This window comes from Canis lupus, chromosome 15 (assembly GCF_003254725.2).
Source record: "Canis lupus dingo isolate Sandy chromosome 15, ASM325472v2, whole genome shotgun sequence".
Taxonomy (NCBI): Eukaryota; Metazoa; Chordata; class Mammalia; order Carnivora; family Canidae; genus Canis; species Canis lupus.
The window spans coordinates 6,065,955-6,081,324 of NC_064257.1; the positions used below are offsets into that span (position 1 = coordinate 6,065,955).

At 48.1% G+C, this 15,370-nt stretch overlaps 1 protein-coding gene across 4 annotated transcripts in view; it reads right to left on the reverse strand.

Annotated features, from left to right (window-relative positions):
• Positions 1-7,145, reverse strand: part of THRAP3 (thyroid hormone receptor associated protein 3) — a 67,145-nt gene extending 60,000 nt beyond the window's left edge. The window contains exons 1-3 of one of the 4 annotated variants that reach the window (XM_025419900.3): positions 7,008-7,114; positions 6,452-6,584; positions 6,235-6,325 (exon numbers count right to left, since the gene is read on the reverse strand). The gene's annotated coding sequence lies outside the window, so the exon portion shown is untranslated. Of the gene's footprint in view, positions 1-6,234; positions 6,326-6,451; positions 6,585-7,007 lie in introns of all 4 variants that reach the window. The other 3 variants (XM_025419899.3, XM_025419898.3, XM_025419901.3) reach the window with 3 other exon arrangements.
• Positions 7,146-15,370: the final 8,225 nt, after the last annotated feature.

Consider the following 15,370-nt stretch of genomic DNA (forward strand, 5'->3'; position numbering starts at 1 on the left):
CACACAATGTGTGTGTGTGTGTGTGTATATATATACACATTCCTATCACCCCAGAGAGTACCTTCCCGCTCCTTTGTAATCTCACCTATCCCCAAACAAATCATTTTCAACTGGTAGCTTAACAGAATCTGAGTAAATCAGAACTTGATAGTGGGAGCACTTCCAGAGACAGCCAACCAGTCAGCATATCTCTTCCAGTATTAATTCATCCTTTATTTATTCACTAAACCTCTTCTATGTAACAGAGAAAATCCTAGGTATGGGGATTCAGCAATGAATCAAACAAATCCCTGCTTTACTCTCTAAAGAGGTGAAGACACAGCGGATTAAAAACGTCCCACAGGAGGGCCTAGGTGGCTCAGTCAGTTGAGCATTCGACTCTTGATTTCAGCTCAGGTCTTGCTCTCAGGGTCTTAGGTTGAGCTGCATGTTGGGCTCTGTACTCAGCACTAAGTCTGCTTGTCCCTCTCCCTTTTGAGAGAGAGAGAGAGAGAAAAGAGCACAAGCAGGGGGAGGGGCAGAGGGAGAGGAAGAAGCAGACTACCAACTGAGCAGGGAGCCCAATGTAGGGGGGCTCAATCCTGAGACTCCGGGATCTTGACCTGAGCCGAAGGCAGACACTTAACTGAGCCAGCCAGAAACCCCTTAAATCTTTTTCTTTTTTAAGATTTTTTTATTAATTTATTCATGAGACACAGAGAGAGACAGAGAGTCAGAGACATACGCAGAGGGAGAGGCAGGCTCCATGCAGGGAGCCCAGATGCGGACCTTGATCCCGGGTCTCCAGGATCACGCCCTGAGCTGAAGGCAGGCGTGCAACCGCTGAGCCACCCAGGTGTCCCAAAACCCCTTAAACCTTAAAAAATAAAAAAATAATGTCCCACAGGAATAATGTGGGAGGCGGGAGGGGTTGATAAGAGGAGTACCCCACAGATAGGGTGGTAAAGAAAGGCCTTGTTCAAGACATTTCCCAATGTGATACAAGCATACTTAGGACCATCAAAACTACCAAACCTAAAAAAATGGTTCAGCAACTTGACTCCTTAATGGCTAAGCAGTAAGAACTTAAGAGTAAGAGCACCTGGGCTAAGTGTCTGCTGTCAGCTCAGGTCATGATTCTGAAGCCCCAGATCAAGCCTGTGTTGGATTCCAGGTCCAGCAAGGAGTCTGCTTCTCCCTCTCCCCGCGCTCATGCTCATTCTCTTACTCTCTCAAATAAATAAAATCTTAAAAAAAAAAAAAGCAAACTTAAGAGTACACAAAGCATCACTTTATTATAACTGAAACTAATTTATCTTAAGAAATTTACCCAATTTTTTCTTCTGGGCAACCCCAATCTGGCACCTGACCAACTTCCTCAATCTCTTTTAATTTTTTTTTTCCCAATAGCCCACAGTCTGGTAGATAAAGGTATTAGTCAAGACTGTAGGACACATCCTTTAGACACACTGGGACCATCTTCTCTGAAGGCCTACCATAATGGAGCCCTAGAGTGGAAAAATCTGGGTAGCTTTAGAAAGCAGTCTCATCTCTTAGACGGCCTCTATCAATTATTTATCCTGTCTTTATAATTAAAATAGAGGAAAAAAATTGAGGAGTCATTCCTCAAAAAAGAAAAGAAAAGAAAAGAAAAGAAAAGAGAAAAGAGAAAAGAGAAAAGAGAGAAAAGAAAAGAAAAGAAAAGAAAAGAAAAGAAAAGAAAAGAAAAGAAAGAAAAGAAAAGAAAAGAAAAAAGAAAAGAAAAACGCTCACACACAATTACTGAAAGCAAAGCAATGGACTTCACACAGGCATATTAAACACACACTCAACTTTGGTTCTTAAGCCTGAAGACAAGCACCAAAAGTCTTCTAATTAGACATTCAACAATTTCTCTTTGCTTGGCCTTCTATGTTCTGAAACAAGCCCAGCTATGCAGTTACAACATTCCAGATGCTAAAAAGCAAATCAGGAAAAACAAAAATGAGGACACTGTACAGACACCAACTAAAAGGCATGGGCAGGGGGTCAGATTAAAGCCTTTATGCTTTATAAAAGCCCTTGGGTTCAGAAACAAAATAATTCAATGTTTTGGGCTTATTTCTCTCACTGGTCTGCAAAAAATAAGGCAACAAGGCAGAAAACAATCTCTAATGGTGATATAATGTTAAGACAGAAAACAGACTTTAAGCGAGGGCATTAGAGACCCATATCATATACCTAGAAAAGAGACACCATATTAAATTGCCTGCAGACATGTAATTTAAAGGTGTAAAATAATATCAAGTGACTCTGTTCCACGTCAGGGATACATGTCAGGCCGTAGTGAGGTCTCTGACAAACTGGAAAGGACATGCCCAACCATAAAAGATGGCTGCAGATGAGGCAGAAACACAGGTCTGAGGCTGCCAAAACTGATTTTTCAAAAGTAGCCTGAATCTAAATTTTACATAAAATCTCCTTGTTTCTTAAATGCTGACAACTAATTCAAATTCACAATGCTGTGTGTATTCCGGGCTCCTGACCTGAGCTGAAGGCTGACACTTAACTGAGCCACCCAGAAACCCCTTAAATCTTAAAAAATAAAAAAATAATGTTCCACAGTAATAATGTGGGAGTCAGGAGGGGTTGATGAGAGGAGTACCCCACAGATAGAGTGGTAAAGAAAGGCCTTGTTCAAGACATTGAACAAGATGTTTGTATCAAAATACATCTGGAGACTGGATTTAGTCCACAAGCCTTCAGTTTTCAACCTCTGCTGTAAAAACAAAAATACACCTTTCTTTCAGTGGTACAGCTCTACCTCTGGGGTACAAAGTACACCTTATGTTTCCATTCACACATTAAGATGTAAAAATATAATACAAGAAATAAGAATATACATGTGAGGGATCCCTGGGTGGCTCAGTGGTTCAGCGCCTGCCTTTGGCCCAGGGCATGATCCTGGAGTCCAGGATCGAGTCCCATGTCCGGCTCCCGGCATGGAGCCTGCTTCTCCCTCTGCCTATGTCTATCATAAATAAAATCTTTAAAAAAAAAAAAGAATATACATCTGAAACCCCTGATGGAAGAAAAGCAAGATGATGGTCTTGCTCTTCATATACTAAGGTACTCCATTTGCACCACTTAAAATACTAAGTTTCTTCCAGTAGAAAAAAACATTCAGAAATGGACTTTCATGATACTGAGCTAATGTCTGACTTCTTCAATATGTGCATCAGCCTGTAACTTGCAGACTAAAAGATCTATGGCACAGCATCTAAACTTGATTTTTAAAAAAGTTCCCATTAAAGACTAAGAAATGTGGTGCCTGGCTGACTCAGTTCTTGGAGTAACTCTTGATCTAGAGGTTGTGAGATTAACCCCACGTGGGGTGTAGAGCTTACCTAAAAAAAAAAAAAAAGATGAAGGAAAGCAATCTTTTAGAAAGGGTACCCACGACTCAACTCTGATAAGCCATGGGCAACTATTTTTTTATGGGTTATAAACCCGCATTACAAGCTCTAGAACACTGGTTCTTAAATTCTGAGACTAGGGCAGCCCAGGGGGCTTGGAGGTTTAGCGCTGCCTTCAGCCCAGGGCATGATCCTGGAGTCCCCAGCAGTCCCTGCACGGAGCCAGCTTCTTCCTCTGCCTGTGTCTCTGCGCCTCTCTCTCTCTCTCTCTCTCTGTCTTTCATGAATAAATAAAATCTTAAAAAAAAAAAAATTCTGAGACTAATGAAATTAATTGAAGTTATCAAACCTTTGAGAAAATGCAGTCGCTCACAAAAATTTTAGTTTCATGGGCTCCCTATAGTCCATGGACTACAGATTAAGAATGGCCTGATCCGGGATCCCTGGGTGGCGCAGCGGTTTAGCACCTGCCTTTGGCCCAGGGCGCGATCCTGAGACCCGGGATCGAATCCCACGTTGGGCTCCCGGTGCATGGAGCCTGCTTCTCCCTCTGCCTGTGTCTCTGCCTCTCTCTCTCTCTGTGTGACTATCATAAATAAATAAAAATTAAAAAAAAAAAAAAAAGAATGGCCTGATCCCAAGAATATTAAACCTACATCGTCTCCAAACACCCCACTTCTTCCCACCAATACACAGGCAACTACCAAAACCGGTCTGGACCAGTACGGCAGTCTCTTAAATGATATCCTCCATAATCCATCCTCCATACCTCTGCAAAAGTAATCTTTTTTAAAGATTTTTATTTATTTGAGAACAGAGAGAGAGAGCACACGCACAAGTGGAAAGGGAGGAACAAAGGGAAACACAGACTCCCCACTGAGCAGGGAGCCCAATGCTGTGGTGATGATGATGCTGCTGCGATGCAGGACTCGATGTGAGATTTGATCTAAGGATCCCAAGATCATAACCTAAGCCAATAGCAGATGCTCAAGGCACTCAGGTGCCCCAAGGGTTATTTTAAAATATAAATCAGAAGGCTTCAATGGCTTCCCCCAAACCACCTTACCTGTCCAGCTGTTGTCACCACTCTCCTCACTGTGTCAGCTACTTTGGGCCTCTTTTCAGTTCTGAAAGCACACAATTCTCCCCACCTTCTTGCTGTTCCCTCCATATGGAATGTGCTTTCCTACAAAACTGTCATCATGCCCAAAAGACCTTCTCTGACCAACCTTAGGTCTCCCTTGTTAGTGTCTACTAGAGTCCCTGCTTGATATTCCCTTATCACTTTTCTCAATTTGTCATTTATTTTACCGGTTGTATCTTCCCCTACTCTACTAGAAGTTCTCCAAATGCAAGACCCCTTGGGTCTCACAACCCCCCCACCACGTACTCCCAGAGCCTAGTGCAGGAGCCAGGCGGTAGAGCATGTTCTCAGGCACTGATTGCTGAATCAATCAGCCAAATACTGAACTGACTCAACTTAAATGTTTATAGGATGAGTGTGTGAAGCAATCCATCAAAATCTAACATTTGGGGAAAAAAAAAAATCTAACATTTGAGAGAACAGCGTTAACCACTTTGCCTTCAATTCGGGAGGTCATTGCGCCCGAGAAATAGGCTAGCATCTTGAGATTCTTAGTGGTTGAGACTATCCGTTCAAAATAAATAAGTAAACAATAGTTGTTTGTCTTCTGCTCCCTCTCTGCCAGCAGTATCTCTCCCCACCTGGGTGCTAATCTCCACAATATTCCAAGCTTCCTCCTTCCAACTTCTCGGGACAAAACAGGACACTCTTTTTGTAATCCATTATTTCACTGGCTAAGCCAAATTCAAAGGATGCCTGTAACTTGGTGTTAACGCTAATGAATATGCTAAAGAACTACTGTCGATACTGTTACCACTATCACCACCACCAGGAAAACGGGACTGTATGTACATCTGCAGAACTAGAAATCAGTCTTTCCAAAACCGGAGACCCGTCACTGGTGTCAAAAGGGTTAAAGAACGAGGCGACAGGCCTGCATTGGACATCAAAGATTTTTAGTGGAACAGTTTTCTTCTGGAAACTTCAATACACCTTTTACAAGATGCAACCAAGCCCAAATGGTTGCAGAATAAATCCGTTTCTGATATTGCTGAAGTGTGCGCCTTGGTTCACAAAACATTAATTCCCAGCAAAGAGCAAACTGAGCTCGATTTGTTCCACAGGTTGCTCAAGGGCAGGAACCGTTTCTGACTCCTTGTAACAGGCTTCTGCTCAATGATACACACATCAAGCCGTCCAGATAACCGAACAGACAATATTTCCACATAAAAAAAAAAGGCGGGGGGGGGGGGATCCGAAAGGAAAAAAATGGGAAAAGGAAAAGCGGGTATACAGTATTTCCACATTTTAAAAAAAAGGGGGGAGCATCGAAAAGGAAAAAAAGGAAATACAAATGCGGGTGTTAATACCTGCCTTTGCACTCTGGGCCCACAATCTACATACCCTACACGCGGGGATGATAGTAACAATGCACCCTAATCCATGTCAGGTAACGAGCTAAGGAGTTTTCAGTTTTATCTCCGTTAATCCTCGCAGTAACGCTCTAAAGTTGCCACGGCTACTTACCGCTCTTTTGCAGGTAAGGAAACTGAGGCACCCGGAAGCGAAGAAGCCCCTCGACCTAAAATCAAAAGCTTAACGGAGCCAAAACCTGAACCCGGGCAAGCTGGCCCCGCCATCCGCCTTTCTGTTCTGCCCCCAGAAGCTTCCCTGGCTCTCGCCCGCCAAGGCTCTGCCGCACCCGGAGGCTCCCCTTCCGATCCAATGAACCCCCCCCCCACTCCCCACCCCCGTAGACACCCTACGACCACCGACCGCTTCGCACTCCCGGGCACCGGCGCTGCTCGCCTGCTCCTGCCGTCAGGCTCCACCCCCTGAGATTTAGAAAGGCGACCAGAAGAGCTGACTTAAAAAAAAAAAAAAAAAAAAAGTTGCTGAGATGCAAAGGGAGGCAAAAGAAAAAAGAAAAATTGCCTCCTACAGCCACAACACACGCGCGCCGGCGACCCCCTGGAAGGCAAGTCGGCCTCACCTCCAACCCGAGAGGGCTGAGATAGGAGTGGGCGCACAGATGTTCCAGCGGCAGATTGGATTTGGACTATGCCTCCTCTGGCCGCAAGCAGGGAAGGAGGACTAACATTCACCGAGTGCCAGCCACATGCGCCCTAGAAGACAGAACCAGGCCAATGGAGACGGGGCGGGGGGGGGGGGAGGAGGAGGGGGAGTTGCATTCAGAGTTCCGGGAAAAGGAGAAATTCAAAGAATGGGGTTCCTGCGACTAAAGGGGGAGATGGAAGAGGTGGAGGCCTCAGGCTTGCAGCTTAAGGGGGGGAGGGGGAGAGAGAAAAGGCGGCCCCGGAGCGTCGGGAGCTAGGCCGGAGCGAGGGGAAACCCTGAAGGGCGGGGAGGGGGAGGAGCCGGAGAGGGAGCGGGGCCAGCTCGGAGGAGGCCTGGGGGCAGCGGCGCAGCAGCGGCCCCGCGCCGGGCCCGCCCGGGACCCCGACCCAGCCGCCGCGGAGAGAGGGTAAAACACGCCACCGCCGGAGCCGGGGGAGCTGCCCTGATCCCCATCACGGGCCCCCACTCACCGGGCCCGCCGCAGCGATCGCAGCAGCAGCCTCGCAACGGCACAACCGGCCCGAATCTCGCCCCCGCCCGACAGCGCGCCCCGCGTCCCCGCTCTCCGACGGCGGCAGCGGCGGCGTCGCCCCCGCTGACTCCTGGGAAATGTAGTGCCCGGCCCGCCCGCTGCTAGCCCAGCCGGCGGTGCGCCGAACTACGTTTCCCACAAGGCGAGGCGAGCGTTGGGCCCGCCGCTTTGCGTCACGCGCAGGGTTGTCGGCAGTCACGTGGGGCGCTGCGTCGCCATCCCCTCCCCCCGCCTGGGTGGCCTGGGGAAGAAGGAGGGAGGTGAACGGAAGGGGCGGGGGCGTTGCTGACGCCACTGCCCCCACCATTTTGGACTCGGCTTGGAGGGAGGGCCAGAGCCCCACCCGCCGGCGGCCGCCGTTCGTCGTCGCCGAGGCCCTGGGCGGGGAGGCCGCGAGGCGGGCCGCCGCGCTCGCTTGGTGACCTTGGGCGACGCGTCTCCGCTGCGGGAGCCTCGGGGTCCCCGCTCCGGCGGGCGGCCCGCAGTCCCCACGCCGCGGAGTTGTTGCGAGAGTCCGACAAAGTGAGGCCCGTGGGGGCGGCCGGTGCCCTGAAAGCGCGACTCAAAATGGAGCTGTTTGCATTGCGGTGATCGGACACCTCCTAAGGACGCCCGGGAGCCCCGTGGGTCCGGGCCCGCGTGGCCCCATCCCCCGCCCGCGACCGCGACCGTGGGAGCGCAGGAAGGGACGGTCTAAAAAGTGTAGTCCTCTGAAGCTCCTTAAAATGGATGCCACTCGCCCAGTTAAACAAACCACAAGTGCCCCCTCCCCGGGCAGGCTTGGAATCTGCATGATAAACGAACGTCCTTCTGCATCTGCAGGTTCGGGAGCCACCAGCACCTATCAGGGTTGTGCACAAGCTACTTTCCGCTGGACTTCCTGCCCCAGTGAACTCCGACCTTTAGGACTGAGCTCAGATGTTACCCCCTCTTTTTTTTTTTTTTTTTTTAAGATTTTATTTTATGTATTCACGAGAGACACAGAAGGAGAAGCAGGCCCCATGCGGGGAGCCCGATGCAGGACTCCAGGATTCTGGGTCTCCAGGATCATGCCTTGAGCCAAAGGCAGATGCTCAACCGCTGAGCCACCCAGGTGTCCCAAATGTTCTCCTCTTGTATGAAGCCTTTCGAGGCTTTACTAGCTTCCCACACACCCCCCACCTCCCATCCCCATATCTACTCCTGCAGCACCTTTGCACATGATTTTTTTTTTCTTTGAGCCTGATTTTATAATTATCAGGCCTGTACCGGTCTTCCCCACCAAACTGAGCTATTTGAGAGCAGAGATTAATTAGTTCGGGTGGGTTTCTGCATCCCCACAGCAAAGTTAAGAAAGTCCATGTGAATTAAGATTGCGGAGGGGGTGGGAGAAAAAAGTCTGTTCTTCCTGCAAGAAAAGCTCACCAGCTCAAGTCTGGGACCATGTCATGTCAGCCCTCACCCTTGCTGACCTCAGTGGCCTTCCTTCCAGGCTGCATACTCTTTCTTCCTTCTTTGAGCCTTTCCCTGCTTGCTGTGTAGGGCTTCTTGAAAGGTTTTGATTCAACTTAATTTTCTTTCTCTCTCTGTCTCTCTTTTTTTTTTTAAAGTGGGCTCCACAACACAGGGCTTGAACTCATGATCCTAAGATCAAGAGAGGGACACTGAACCAACGGAGCCACCTAGGTGCCCCTCGACTTCATTTTCAACTCACAGATTTTTGGACTGCTGTATGCCATGGTGCCCAGTGAAAAATACTAGGAACACAATGGTGAATTAGAGGGATACAAAAATATGTAATCATTCCTCCCGGTTTCTGAAATACTCCATGCTGGAGCTCTTACCTGTCTCCCACTTCCACTCCTTGCCTGGCCCAAAACCCACCCTGCAGCTCCGGCCTCCTCTCTCTCTTCTCATCAGTCTCTCTCTCCCTGAGAGACCCCGCTCCTTGAGCGAGCTGGCCAACTCAGGTGGTTTCTACATCTTTTCTGTGCACTTTACTCCCTTAACAACATCTTGGCATCAACTCATATCGTTCCAGATGTTCCGGAGTCACCATACCCTGAGTTTCCCACTGGCTTCTCAAACTCTACATCTTTTCTGTGCACTTTACTCCCTTAACAACATCTTGGCATCAACTCATATCGTTCCAGATGTTCCGGAGTCACCATACCCTGAGTTTCCCACTGGCTTCTCAAACTAATCCTACTGAAATCTGAATTCTTTTTCCTTCCAATACAGCATTACCTAATTGTGTAGTTAACCATTTATATGTCTGTTTTCTCCACTAAACTTTGAGCCCCCCTCAGGAAAGAGAACATCTTGAGCTCCCCGGTGGCTCAGTGTTTGAGCATGTGTCTTTGGATCGATTCCCGCATCAGGCTCCCTGCATGGCGCCTACTTCTCCCTTTGCCTGTGTCTCTGCCTCTATGGGTCTCTCATGAATAGATAAAATCAAAGGAAGGAAGGAAGGAAGGAAGGAAGGAAGGAAGGAAGGAAGGAAGGAAGGAAGGAAGGAAGGAAGGAAGGAAGGAAGGAAGGAAGGAAGGAAGGAAGGAAGGAAGGAAGGAGGAAGGAAGGAAGGAAGGAAGAAGAAAGAAAGAAGAAAGAAAGAAAAGAGAAGAAAGAAAGAAAGAAAGAAAGAAAGAAAGAAAGAAAGAAAGAAAGAAAGAAAGAAAGAAATCTATTGCTGGAGTGCCTTGCTGGCTTGCTTGATAGAGCATGTGACTCTTGAGCTCAAGGCTGTGAGTTCAAGTCCCATGTTGGGCATAGAGATTCTTAATTTTTTTTAAGATTTTATTTTAAGGGATCCCTGGGTGGCGCAGCGGTTTGGCGCCTGCCTTTGGCCCAGGGCAGGATCCTGGAGACCCGGGATCGAATCCCACGTCGGGCTCCCGGTGCATGGAGCCTGCTTCTCCCTCTGCCTGTGTCTCTGCCTCTCTCTCTCTCTCTCTCTCTCTCTCTCTATGTGACTATCATAAATAAATTAAAAAAAAAAAATTTAAGATTTTATTTTAAAAAAATAAAAAATATTTATTTATTCATGAGAGAGGCAGAGACACAGACAGAGGGAGAAACAGGCTCCATGTAGGGAGCCTGACATGGGACTCTATCCCGGATCTCCAGGATCACGTCCCAGGCCAAGGGCAGCACTAAACCACTGAGCCACCGGGGCTGCCCAAGATTCTTAATTTCTTCAAAAAAAAATTAAGTCTATTGCATGCATGATTAATTACCAGTGTGGTAAGTGCAACATAAGAAAGTATGTTATATGCTATGATAACAGAACCCACGTGGGCAAACTATAGCCTACAAGCCAATCCTAGCCCTCCTATTTTTGTATGGCCAGAAGCTAGGAACTGTTTTTATATTTTTAAATGGCTGGGAAAAAAATTTTTTAACTAATATTTCTCCTTGGCACAGCCAGTGTGGTTTATCCGAGGCACGATTATTGCTAATTGAAAAACTAGTATTACGTGACATGTAAAAAAGTATAGATAAAGTTCAACATTCATAACTTCACATATGTGTCTTCTGCTGACACAGAATTGAGAAGCTGCAGGGAGGGCACCTGGGTGGCTCATTCAGTTAAGTGTCTTACTCTTGATTTCTTTTTTTTTTTTTAAGATTTTATTTATTTATGAGAGAGAGAGGCAGAGACACAGGCAGAGGGAGAAGCAGGCTCCCTGCAGGGAGCCCGTCTCCTGGGACTCAATCCTAGGTCTCCAGGATCACGCCCTGGGCTGAAGGAGGGGCTAAACCGCTGAGCCACCCGGGCTGCCCTTACTTTTAGTTTCTACTCAGGTTATGACCTCAGGGTCCTGGGATGGAGCCTCCCCACCCATGCCCCAGGCTCCATGCTCAGCAGGGAGTCTGCTTCTCTCCCTCTGCCCCTCCCCTGGCTTACACACCTGTGTGTGTTGGGGGAGAGTGCCTGCAAGTGCACAAGCTCTCTCTCTAAAATGAGTAAACGGGGTGCCTGGGTGGCTCAGTCGGTTGAGCGTCTAACTTCAGCTCAGGTCATGCTCTCAGGGACCTGGGAGGGAGCTCCGCATCTGGCTTCCGACTTAGCGGTGTTGTGGGGGGTCTGCTTTTCCCTCTATTTCTCCCCTCAACTCATGCGCTCACTTGGGCTTGCTCTATCTCTCAAAAAATTAAGTAAATAATCTTTTTTTTTTTAAGATTTATTTATTTGAGGGAAAGAGAGAGAGCATGCACAGGGTGGTGGGGACAGAGGGAGAGAGAGAAGCAGACTCCCCACTGAGCAAGGTCCCTGATGATGCTGGGCTCCATCCCAGCACCCCAGGATTTTGACCTGATTTGAAGGCAGACGTTCAACTGACTGAGCCACCCAGGCTTTTAATTTTTTTTATTTATGATAGTCACACACACAGAAAGAGAGAGAAAGGCAGAGACACAGGCAGAGGGAGAAGCAGGCTCCATGCACCGGGAGCCCGACGTGGGATTCGATCCCGGGTCTCCAGGATCGCGCCCTGGGCCAAAGGCAGGCACCAAACCGCTGCACCACCCAGGGATCCCTAGGCTTTTAATGATCTTTAAAAAATAATCTTAAAAAATTAATCTTAAAAAAATATTGAGTAGCCATGACATTGTGTGACCTACAAGGCCTAAAAATAGATTCCATCCTTTATAGAAAACGTTTGCTGAGTCTTGACGTGGAATCTAGAGATTCTGGCCTAGGCTAGGAGGTCAGAGGAGGCTTCACTGAGGAAGTAACCCATAAATTTGTCATTAACCAGGCGGAAAACTAAGGAAGTGCTTTCCAGGCAGAAGGACAACACATGGAAAAGTCTGAAGGAACTTGGCCCGTCCTAAATAATGTTAGGCCTGCCATTGAGTCTAGAGTGTAATAGGAATTAAAGCCCAGTGAGCCTGGTGAGGCCCTAACCGGCCAGATCCTGCTGGGTCTGATAGTCCAGGTTGAGATTATTGGATTTACTCTGAGAACAACAGGAAGCCATTGAAAGATTTATGAGCAGGAGAGGGATTCGGGTTTCCTTTTGTGAAGGATTATTCTGGCACAGTGTGAGAATGGATTAGGGCAAACCAGAATGACAATGGAGAGACCCATCAAGAGGTTATACAGTAATTCAAATGAGAAGACCCAAAATCTTGATCTCATGTGTCTTCAGCTGGGATGAAGAGAAAATAGATTCAAATAATTCTCCAAAGATATTTAGGAAATCAGATCTACGGATCTTGATGGATGACTGGATGAGGGAAGGAGGAGTCAAGCCTCGGTTTCCTGCTTGAGCAGCTGTGTGGATGGAAGTGCTAGTGCTGCCTCCCTCCCTCCCAGCTTGGACCCATCGGCCCACATGCATCACAACATCCTGGAATCATCCATTACATGGCTGTGTCTCCTGCCGAAGGCCATCTCCTGGAAGGCAACCAGGGCCCTGTTCATCTTCCTAGATCTCAGCAGCAGTCTAGGCACAGAACTGGCAGCAGTAAACAAGTGTGGACTTTTCTTAGTACTTCTGTTCCTTTTTTTTTAAGCTCTTATTTGAGAGAAAGAGAGACAGTTAGGGAGAAGCAGGCTCCCCGCTGAGTGGGACCCCAGTGCGGGACTCGATCCCAGGGCTCTGGGATCATGACCTGAGCCAAAGGCAGATGCTTAACCCGGTGAGCCACCGAGGCACCGCTACATCTTTCTGTCTCCTATAGGGGCTCCTCTATCTTCTGATCACTCAGGTTCAAAGTCTTACAGGAATCCGGGCTTTCTATCTCATCCACCATAGGCCATCCATCAAAGTCCAGGGTATGCTTCTCCTAAAACATCTTTTGAATCTCCTACCACCCTGTTCTGGGTCTTGACAAGTCCTAACACCTGTGAAGTGATTAGAACAGTGCCTGGGCCTCACCTGGGTGGTTCAGTAGGTTGAGTATCCAACTCTCGATTTTGCTCTCAGTCATGACCTCAGGCTCCTGGGATGAAGCCCCACGTTGGGCTCTGTGGTCAGCAGAGCGTCTTCTTAAGATTCTTTCTCTGTCCCTCCCTCACTCCTCTAAAATAAATAAATCCGAGGGCGCCTCGGTGGCCCAGCTGGCTGAAATGAACATCTGCCTTCTACTCAGGTCATGATCTCAGGGTCCTGGGATCAAACCTCACGTTGCGCTCTCTGCTCAGCGGGGAGTCTGTTTCTCCCCCTCCCTCTCCCTTTGTGTTCTCCCTCTCTCCAATAAGTAAAATTTTAAAATAATCGATCAATCAATCTTTAAAAAAACAGTGGGGGGTCCAGTGGCGCAGCTGTTTAGTGCCTGCCTTTGGCCCAGGGCGTGATCCTGGAGACCCGGGATCGATCCCACGTCGGGCTCCCGGTGCACGGAGCCTGCTTCTCCTTCTGCCTCTGTCTCTGCTTCTCTCTCTCTCTCTCTCTCTGTGACTATCATAAATAAATAAAAAATTTAAAATAATAAAAATAAAAAAATAAAAAAACGGTGGGCAGAGTAAGGAGTATATAAGTGTTGGCTATGATCAAGGACTCTTCCCTGGCCTTCCTATGTCCTGCCTCTTCCACCCAGGCCCTGCTGCTGACGGTAACCAGGGTGCTGTCTCTCAAGCCCAACTCTGATGGTGTTGTTCCCTGGCTTAAGTGCTCTCAAGATCAAACCCTAAATCTTCGATGTGGTCTACAAGGGTCCATGTGATCTAACCTCCTATTGTCTCAGCAGCTTCGCCTTCACCTTCAAAGGCTCTCTGTTGCCATTGGGATGAAGGGCAAGCTCAGGTCTTTCACCATCTGGCCTCCACATCCTCACCGGCCTCAGCTGTCATACACAATGTCCTCGTCATGTGTGCTTGTCTTGGCTCTCCTCTGGGCCTCCTCCCTCCTTGTGCCAGTTCATGCCCTTCGTCCCCAGGGCCCCACTTACCAAAAGCTGATCTCATCAGTTCCGAGTCCTCCTCCCTCAGGAGTACCCCAACGCCCACTCTGCATGTGTCAGATTCTCTCTGGCATTGTTGTGATTTCTGTACACCGCATTCTTCCTCTAACCGGGGAACAAATAGAGTGACCATCTGTTGCTATGCCTGCCCAGCATCCTTCCACTGCTCCTTCTCTGGTAACAGCACTCTGATAATCCTTTGAGAAGCCTTCCCACCCCCACACTGGCTCCAGGATGAGCAGGTGACTGACTGATCAGCACATTTCATTCCTTTGGCTGCAATGATTGGCAGGTGGCTCAAACCCGGCGAGCAGAGGGAATGAGCATCAGCCTGACACCTATGCTGAAACACTGAGGAAGGAGCCCTCTTTTTTCTGGGATGGCCTGACCAGAAGGGGAGCACCCTGGACTTGCTAACGGTCATCTCCGCCACCATTTGGAGAGAGCTTTCCTGAGAATAAAGCCAACAAGGTGGGAAAGCAGAGCCGTGAGCTGAGAGGGACCTATTTCAGTTAGAACTGACGAGGCCAAAAATAAATAAATAAATAAATAAATAAATAAATAAATTAAAATAAAATTTTAAAAAATTTAAAAAAATTAAAAAAAAAAGAACTGACGAGGCCAGCTGCGCTCTTGAATTCAGCCACTCCTGAAGTTAGCACTACTAGACTTTTCCGAGCCTGAGCCAATAAATGAATGTTTGACTTAGGCTCCAGGCTGGAGTCCTAACAGGAAGAAGCTACTGGAGGCCATGTTTGGTTTACAAGATGCTTTCAGAGCAGAAAGGAAGGTGGGAAGGGAAAGCAGAAGGGACCAGCGCCAGTGTGTGACCCTCTAAGTTTGAAGGACCACCTGTGGAACAGAGGAGCGGTTAGCTTTGCTGTTGTTCAGACCAACCAAAGTGCCTTCACCTCCATCTCTGCTTGGCGGAAGAATTGAACCGAACATTGTGGTCAGGGTAACAGTTGCTTGTTTTCTCGTCGATTACTGGCAAAAAGAAGCTCTTCATGGCTGAGCTGAAGCAGCTGGTTAGTCCCAAGCCAGTTGGCTAGCATCTACCGTCAGGGAATATTCTAGTCCAGTGGTTCCCAAACTTGTCTGCACATTGGAATCATCTCAGGATATTTTAAAAATTCCGGCACCCAGACCACATCCCAGACCAAGTAAACACGATCATTGAAGGTGGGACACAGGCACCATGAGGTTTAGAGTTTCCACAGCTGATTCCAACATGCAGACAAGTTTGAGAACCACTAACAAAGGCCCCCATCCTCCTGTTTCCAAGGCTTGCACTTCTACAAAGCAGAGATTCCCCACCTAGTTGACGTTAAACCGCTTAGGGGGCAGCCCTGGTGGCCCAGCAGTTTAGCGCCGCCTTTGGCCCGGGATGTGATCCTGGAGACCCGGGATCGA